Source organism: Panthera onca, chromosome C2 (assembly GCF_046562875.1).
Source record: "Panthera onca isolate mPanOnc1 chromosome C2, mPanOnc1 haplotype 2, whole genome shotgun sequence".
Classification (NCBI taxonomy): Eukaryota; Metazoa; Chordata; class Mammalia; order Carnivora; family Felidae; genus Panthera; species Panthera onca.
The window spans coordinates 123,917,681-123,927,366 of NC_138347.1; positions in this window are offsets into that span (position 1 = coordinate 123,917,681).

Here is a 9,686-nt window from a genome sequence, read left to right on the forward strand (position 1 = left end):
TTTTAGTATTATTTGTTCTAGTGTTGCAAAAAATGTTCTTGGTATTTTGATAGGGATTGCGTTGAACCTGTAGATTGCTTTAGGTAGTGTGGACATTATAGCATTATTAATTCTTCCAGTCATGAGCATGTTATAGTTTTCCATTTTTTATGTGTTGTCTTTCGGTTCTTTCATCAGTGTCTTATAGTTTTCAGAGTATGGGTCTTTCACCTCCTTTGTTAAATGTATTTTATTTTTTTTGGTGCAGCTGTAAATAGGATTGTTTTCTTAATTTCTATTTCTATGGTTTTGTTATGAGTGTATAGAAATGCAACCGATTCCTGTATGTTAACTTTGTATTCTGCAACTTTACTGAATTCATCTATCAGTTCTAATAGTTTTTGGTGGAGTCTTTAGGGTTTTCCATATGTAGTATCATGTCATCTACAAATAGTGACATTTTTACTTCTTCTCTACCAATTTATATGCCTTTTATTTCTTTGTGTTGTCTAATTGCTGTGGCTAGGACTTCTAGTACTATGTTGAATAAAAGTAGTGACAGTGGACATCTTTGTCTTGCTCCTCATCTTGGAGGAAAGGCTTTCAGTTTTTCACCATTGAGTATGATGTTAGCTGTGGATTTTTTATATGTTGACTTTATTATGTTGAAGTATGTTCTCTCTAAACCCACTTTGTTGAGACTTTTTATCATAAATAGATGTTGTATTTTGTCAAATGTTTTTTCTGCATCCATTGAAGTGGTCGTATTTTTTTTTATAGTTCCTCTTGTTAAAATGATACGTAGATACTGATTTGTAGATACTGAACCACCTTTGCATCCCTAGAATAAGTCTCATTTGATCATGGTGAATGATTTTCCTAATGTATTGTTGGATTTGGTTTGCTAATATTTTGTTGAGATTTTGTGCATCTATGTCCATAAGAGATATTGGCCTATAGTTTTCTTTATAGTAATATCTTTGGTTTTGGCATCAGGTAATGCTGGCCTTGTAGAAATTTGAAAGTTTTCCTTTCTTTTCTATTTTTTAGAATAGCTTGAGAAGAATAGGTATTCTTTTTAAATGCTTTGTTAGAATTCAACTGTGAAGCCATCTGGTCTTAGACTTTTGTTTATTGGGAGTTTTTCCTTTATTATTGATTCAATTTCATTGCTAGCAATCTGTTCAAAGATTGTACATTTCTAGGACTGTATCCATTAATTCCAGGTTGTCCAATTTGTTGACATATAATTTTTCATACTCTTCTTTTATAATTGTTTGTATTTCTGTGGTGTTAGTTGCTATTTCTCCTCCTTCTGTTCTGATTTTATTTGACTCCTTTCTTTTTTCTTGATGAGTCTGGAAAAGGTTTATCAATTATGTTTATCGTTTCAAAGAACCAGCTCTTGATTTCATTGATCTTTTCACTTGCTTTTTTCAGTATTTCATTTATTTTTGTTCTCATCTTTATGATTTCCTTCCTTCTATTAGCTTTGGAGTTTATTTCTTATTTTTCTAATTCCTTTAGGTTGTTTGACATTTTTCCTGGTTTTTGAGGTAGACCTGTATTGCTATATGCTTTTCTCTTAGAACTGTTATTGCTGTTTCCCAAAGATTTGGAACTATTGTGTTTTCATTTTCATGTCTCCATGAATTTTTTTAGTTTCCTTTTTCACTCATTGGTTGTTTGAGAACATATTTTTTAGCCTCCATGTGTTTGTGTTTTTTTATTATAAGTTTTTTCTAGTTTTATACCATTGGGGTCAGAAAAGATGCTTGATATGATTTCAATATTCTTAAGCTTATTAGGACCTCTTTTGTTGCCTAACATATGATCTATCCTGGAGAATGTTCCATGAGAACTTGAAAATAATTTGTATTCTGATGTTTTTTGATGGAATGTTCTGAATATATCTGTTAGGTCAAGCTGGTCTGATGTGTCATTTGAAGCCACTATTTCCTTGTTGATTTTCTGTCCAGATGATCTATCCATTGATGTAAATGGAATGTCAAAGTTCTCTACTATTATTGTATTACTGTCAATCTCTTCCTTTATGTCTGTTAATATTTGCTTTATACATTTAGATCCTCCAGTGTTGTGTGCATAGCTATTTACAATTGTTATATCCTATTGTTGGATTGATTCCTTTTCATTATGTCATGCCCTTCTTTTCCTCTTCTACAGTCTTTGCTTTAAAGTCTACTTGGTCTGCAGGAAGAAACGATAGTGGCTGAACCCAGAAAAGTGGTGGTGTCCCCTATGGACAATGGATTCCTCAGCCTGGACTCGCCCACTTATGTCCTGTACATGAAGAGAGCAGAATGGGTAGATATAGGGGTGCCTGGGTGGCTCAGTTGGTTAAGTGTCCGACTTCGGCTCAAGTCATGATCTCATGATTTGTGAGTTCAAGCCCCACGTCGGGCTCTGTGCTGACAGCTTGGAGCCTGGAGGCTGCTTCAGATTCTGTGTCTCCTTCTCTCTCTGCTCTTCCCCCACCCACATTCTGTCTCTCTCTCTCTAAAATAAATAAACATTAAAAAAAAAGATTGGGCAAATATAGATCTAGTGCCACAGAATTATGGCCCCAATACAGTGGTCTAGATCATTTGTAACAAATAATTTAGAAATGTTTATGATTATTTTGGGCTTGTTCTGCGATATGATGAAAGAAGTGAATGAGCTTTTAAACTAATCAGAGGTGTTATTGAGTCAAATGCAACCAATTATACAGTGTGGCATTTTTGGAGAGTTCTCTCTCTTTTTTTTTTTTTTTAATATATGAAATTTATTGTCAAATTGGTTTCCATACAACACCCAGTGCTCATCCCAAAAGGTGCCCTCCTCAATACCCATCACCCACCCTTCCCTCCCTCCCACCCCCCATCAACCCTCAGTTTGTTCTCAGTTTTTAACAGTCTCTTATGCTTTGGCTCTCTCCCACTCTAACCTCTTTTTTTTTTTTCTTCCCCTCCCCCATGGGTTTCTGTTAAGTTTCTCAGGATCCACATAAGAGTGAAACCATATGTTATCTGTCTTTCTCTGTATGGCTTATTTCACTTAGCATCACACTCTCCAGTTCCATCCACGTTGCTACAAAAGTCCATATTTCATTCTTTCTCACTGCCACGTAGTATTCCCTTGTGTATATAAACCACAATTTCTTTATCCATTCATCAGTTGATGGACAGTTAGGCTCTTTCCATAATTTGGCTATTGTTGAAAGTACTGCTATAAATATTGGGGTACATGTGCTCCTATGAATCAGCTATCCTATATCCTTTGGATAAATTCCTAGTAGAGCTATTGCTGAGTCGTAGGGTAGTTCTATTTTTAATTTTCTGAGGAACCTCTACACTGTTTTCCAGAGTGGCTGCACCAGTTTGCATTCCCACCAACAGTGCAAGAGGATTCTCATCTCTCCACATCCTTGCCAGCATCTGTTGTTTCCCGAGTTGTTCATTTTAGCCACTCTGACCAGTGTGAGGTGGTATCTCAGTGTGGTTTTGATTTGTATTTCTCTGATGATGAGTGATGTAGAGCATCTTTTCATGTGTCTGTTGGCCATCTGAATGTCTTCTTTGAAAAAGTGTCTATTCCTGTCTTCTGCCCATTTCTTCACTGGATTATTTGTTTTTTCAGTGTTGCGTTTGGTAAGTTCTTTATAGATTTTGGATACTAGACCTTTATCCAATATGCCATTTGAAAATATCTTCTCCCATTCCGTCAGTTGCCTTTTAGTTTTATTGATTGTTTCCTTTGCAGTGCAGAAGCCTTTTATTTTGATGAGGTCTCAATAGTTCATTTTTGCTTTAAATTCCCTTGCTTTTGGAGATGTGTCAAGCAAGAAATTGCTGCAGCTGAAGTCAAAGAGATTGTTGCCTGATTTCTCCTCTAGAGTTTTGATGGTTTCCTGTCTGATATTTAGGTCTTTCATCCATTTTGAGTTCATTTTTGTGTATAGTGTAAGAAAGTGGTCTAGGTTCATTCTTCTGCATGTCGCTGTCCAGTTCTCCCAGGACCGTTTGCTAAAAAGACTGTCTTTTTTCCATTGGATACTCTTTCCTGCTTTGTCAAAGATTACTTGGCCATATATGTGTGGGTCCAATTCTGGGTTCTCTATTCTATTCCATTTGTCTGTGTCTGTTTTTGTACCTTCTCTTTCTGCTTTTAAAATTCTCTGCTTATTACTATTTTTTGTCATTTTTACTTTTCATTTTTTTTTTAAATTTTTTTTTTTAACGTTTATTTATTTTTGAGACAGAGAGAGACAGAGCATGAACGGGGGAGGGGCAGAGAGAGAGGGAGACACAGAATCGGAAGCAGGCTCCAGGCTCTGAGCCATCGGCCCAGAGCCTGACGCGGGGCTCGAACTCACGGACTGTGAGATCGTGACCTGAGCTGAAGTCGGATGCTTAACCGACTGAGCCACCCAGGCGCCCCCATTTTTACTTTTCAAAATTATTGTGTGTCTGGTGCAGACCTCCTTGGGTTCATCTTGTTAGTGCCTGTCTCTGCTTCCGGGCCCAAGATGCCTGTTTCCTTCCCCCATATTATGGAAGGTTTCACTGATTATTTCTTCAAATAAGTTTTCTGCCCCTTTCTGTTTCTCACTTCCTTCTGGGATGGCTCTAATGTGAATGTTATTACATTTGATGATATTGCTGCGTCCCTTAATCTATTCTCATTCTTTATTATTATTTTTTCCTGTTCACCTTGGTTACTTTTTATTATCCTGTCTTCCAGATCACTGACCCATTCCTTTGTGTCCTCTAATCATCTGTTAATTGTTTCCACTGTATTTTTAAAATTTCAGTTATTGAATTCTTCAGCTCTGATTTGTTATTTTTTATATTTTCTCTTTGTTGAAGTTCTTATTGTGCTCATCTACTTTTCTGTTAAATCTAGTGCATATCCTTATGACTATTACTTTGAATTCTTTATTAGGAATATTGCTTAAGGTGTTTCATTTAGTTCTTTTACTGTGACTTTGTCTGATTTTTTCATTTGGGAGATATTCCTCTGTCAACTCATTTTGTCGCTCTGTGTTTGTTTCTATGTATTAGGTAGGTCAGCTACATCTCCTGGTCTTGAAAGTTGTGGCCTTGTGAAGTAGGGGTCTTGTGGTGCCATATAGTGCAATCCCCTCTGGTCACCAGAACCAGGCACTTCAGGAGTATCCCCTGCATGGGCTGCATGCATCCTCCTCTTGAGACTAAACTGTAATTGCCTTCAGCCCAACTGGCTTCAATGACCTGCTTTGCCTGCTATGGGCATACTGGGCAGGGTTTGGTCCCTGTTGAGAGTCCTGTCTGAGGTCACTGAGGTCTTGTTGGTGGGTGGGGCTGGCAGTCAGATTAGCTGTTTGCACTTAGCCTCTCTGCCACAGCTGCAGGCATACAAAGGGCAGGGCTTGCTCTCTGGACAGTCAGGTAAGAGGCCCATCTGCTACAACTGCAATGCTGGTGCATAGAATTATCTTCCTCCCTCCCCAGGGCAGGAGTCACTTTGGAGTGGCACCAGTCCTGGCCACGGTTGCCTACAGAGTCTCAAAGGACAGGAGCTGTTTTGGAGGCATACCTGAAGAAGCTAGCAGGTTGGGCATGGTGGGCTCTGCAGGGAAACACAGGGGCAGGGCTCACAGGCTAGCAGGGTAGATGGAGAGTATTAGCTCTAGCTCCCACAAACATCAGGCCATCTAGACTGGAGGAGAAGAAGAGAAATTTTTTTCTTCCTGGAGAGGTCTCCTAAAAATCCCTGCCTCACCAGCACACATTTTAAGATTAGTCAATAAATCTCCTTCATGTCTAACACAGGTAATTTTCAAACTGCTTTATTTGTGCTGTGTCTTGAGCTGAGTTGTTTATTATGCTGGCTTTTTAATGGCAGGGACTTAGTTTCCTATCACCCTCCAATTCTCCCAGAGTTAAGTACACTGATTTTTAAAGTTCTTGGAGTTAACCCCCAGTGATTTTTAAAGATCCTCAAGTTAAGCCCTGCTGGATTTCAAAGCCAGATGTTACAGGGACTCATCTTCCCAATGCAGGTACCCAGGGCCAGGGGTGCCTGGTATGGGGTCTGACCCTCTCACTTCTCTATGTCTGTGATGTCCTTCCCACTTGTAGTTAGTCTCACTGGGGGAGCTAGGTTCCCAATTACTTCTCTACCTTTCCTACCCCTTTCAACATGACTTTCTACCTAATATTAAGTGGAAAGTCTATTCTGCCAGAGTTCAGGTCATTTTCACAGTTAGTTGCATAGATGTAGCTGTTATCTCTGTGTGCCCATGGGATGAGATTACAAATAAATCTGACCCTTGGTAGGGCTTGAGAACCACTTCCTTAGAGGTTTCTCCTAAGTTTTTCAGATAATATTTTTTTAAGTTTATTTATTTATTTTGAAAGAGACAGAGACAGCATGAGTGGGCTAGGAGCGTGAGAGAGACAGAGAGAGAATCTCAAGCAGGCTCCACACTGCCAGTGCAAAGTCTGACACAGGGCTCACAAATTATGAGTTCATGACCTGTGCTGAAACCAAGAGTTGGACGCTTAACTGACTGAGCCACCCAGGTGTCCCCAGGTAATATTTTTTAATGTTTATTTATTTATTTTGAAGGAGAGAGTGCACAAGCATGGGGAGGGGCAGAGAGAGAGGGAGAGAGAGAATCCCAAGCAGGCTCCCTGCTATCAGTGCAGAGCCCAACACAGGCCTTGATCTTATGGTTTGCGAGAACTGTGGGATTATAACCTGAGCCGAAACCAAGAGTCAGTTGCTTAACCAACAGAGCCACCCAGGCACCCCTCAGATAATATTTAAACTTATATTTCTTAAAACCATCTAGCCAATCAATAATTATAGTCTCCTTAGCACACACATCAATCAGCTAATTTCCCATGTGGGTATAATATGGGATTTTAGTTTGAGATGCTACTAAATCTTTTTTGCAAAAATAATCATGAATGAATGCATGAATGAAAATGTTTTTTATAGTTTTTTTAAAGTTTATTTGTTTATTATGATACAGAGAGAGAGCATGTAAGCAGGAGGAGGGGCAGAGAAAGAAGGAGAGAGAATCCCAAACAGGCTCCACCTTATCAGCCACAGAGCCCAAGGCATGGCTCAAACCCACAAACCCTGAGATCATGAGCTGAGCCGAAATCAAGAGTCAGATGCTTAACCAACTCAGCCACCCAGGCGCCCATGAGTAAAAATGGTTTTATTCATTAAAAAAAATTTTTTTAATGTTTATTTATTTTTGTGAGAGACAGAGACAGAGAGATAGAGACAGAGAGTGGAGGGGTGGGGGCAGAGAGAGAAGGAGACACAGAATCTGAAGGAGGCTCCAGGCTCTGAGCTGTCAGCACAGAACCCGACGCGGAGCTTGAACTCAGAGACCACGAGATCATGAACTGAGCCGAAGTCAGGCACTCAACCAACTGAGCCACCCAGGCACCCCTGTTTTATTCATTTTTAAATTAAAGTTTAATTTATATACAATAGAAAGGAACAGACACAAATTGCAGAGTTTTAGTTTTAGCAATTGTCATACAGCCACCATATGAATTATAGACATTTCCATCTTACCTCTCCAAGAAATTTCCCTTGTGTCCTTTCCTATCCCCACCTTCTCTTCTTGTACTCACCAAATCACTGATCTATTTTCTATCACTGTAGATTAGATCCTTTTTCTGGAGTTTCTTATTGAGTGAAACTATGCAGTATATGACCATTTGTGTCAAGTTTCTTTCCCTCAGCATAATACCTATGAGATTCATTCACATCATTAAGTGTATCAGGAGATTTTTCCTTTTTACTGTTGAGTAGGATTCTATTGTGTGAATATACCACAATTTGTTTATCCATTAATTTGTCAATGAATGTTTGGGTTGATTCCAGTTTGGGGCTATAATGTCTGAAATAATTTTAGTTTTAAAACCCTCATATTTTAATGAAGTTGACTGCATTTAGAATTCTTAGTCAAAAATATTTCCCCTTATCACTGCAAGATACTGTTCTATTGTTGTCTTCCATCAAAGTTGTTGAGAAGTCTGATATCAAGATGATTATTGTATTGTTTATTTATAGGTAATCTATATGGTTGTTTTGTTTTCTCAGGAAGATTTTAGAATTTCATTTTTATTTTGATGCTCTAAGTTTCCACCAGTGTATTCTATGTTACAAACATTCTGGGAATTTCCTCAACTCTATCATCCAGTTTACTAATTCTCTCTCCAGCTGTGTTTAATCAGCTATTTAACCCACCTATTACCTTTCACATTTTAATGACTTCATTTTTTAATTTCTATAACTACTCTCTGGTTATTTTTCAATATATTTTTAAATGTCTTTTTATCCATTTTCATGTTTTTAAGTGCTTTTAATTTTTTTCTCATTATAAAATACTTATTTTATAGTTTGTAACTGGCCATTTGTATTACCTGAGGTCTCAGAAGTCTAATTTGACTGTATATTTCTGCTAATGTGTGCTTTTTTGGTGGATTTTCATATGTGTTTAACAATTTTGGATGAGCTCACATTTGGCTGACTTTATCACAGGGAATTCTGGTTGGACTGGTTTGAAGATATATCCCTCCAGACAGTTTTTACATTAAATTCTTGAAGCTTATAAGTTTTGCAAGCTCCAGGACTCCATTTATTTAATACATTGGCTAGCAGGAAGCATAAGCTCAAACCCTAAACCAGAGGCAAAGCAGGGTAGAACTTCTTTTTAACTCACATAGATCCCAGGCTAAATAGACACACTTTCTTACTGTCTCTGGGAATATTTTGACTATTTCACATTCTCAGTGGTAGAGTAGTCTGTTCAGTGTTTTGGTTTCATGCAAACATTTTAGTTTCAACTTCCCACCTGATACAGGGTGAATGCCTCCACCCACCCATTAAAATTAAAATCTCTGGCTTATTGAAATTAGAAACCTCATTTTTGCCCCCAACTCTCTCCAATACCAGGTCAGCTTTTAATTATTTTCTTTCAAAGGAGGCCTATAGGAGACTCAGTTGGAGGTAGGAGGGGTCACGTAGAGGTCCTTGAATCTTAACCTTTAGGGGAATACCTACTGTTCCAACCTAGAAGTCTAAGTGATCAGCTTATAGAAGCTTCTGCCTGGACACCAAATAATGAAGTCTGGTGCTACTTATCTATCTGCTTCTTCTGCCTTCACTCATTTTCTGTTTGTAGTGAAGTTGTCCTTTACTCTTCCCTTTGCCCTACATTGGTTTTTTGATAGCAGCTGAGCCATTTTTTTACTGTGTGTCTTCCTGACTCTAGTATATTTACTAAAAATAAATAAATGTGCTGTTTTACATCCCCCAAACCACAAGCAAACAGAATATAAGCAGAATTTGCTTATATTTCATAGCATATAAATACATATATTAGAGATCCATAGTGCCATAATCAAAATTGGCCTCACTTTTGGGGACTCATGGTTTATCCATCTCAGCCTACATCTCTGTTTTTCACAGTATAGCAGCTCCTGTTCAGGCCTCATCTCTCAGAACTATACATCAGAACAGTAAACCGACCCATTTTCTCACCCCTGGGGACAGCCGATCTGGGAAATAGCCCAAACTAAGAGTCCTTGTCCAAATGCCAGCTATGCCCCCTATTTTGGTCAAGGTGATCTTCAGCTTGCTCCTGATGGCTTAAAGCAGAGTCCCACTGCCCCTCTGCCTTCCATCTGGCCTCC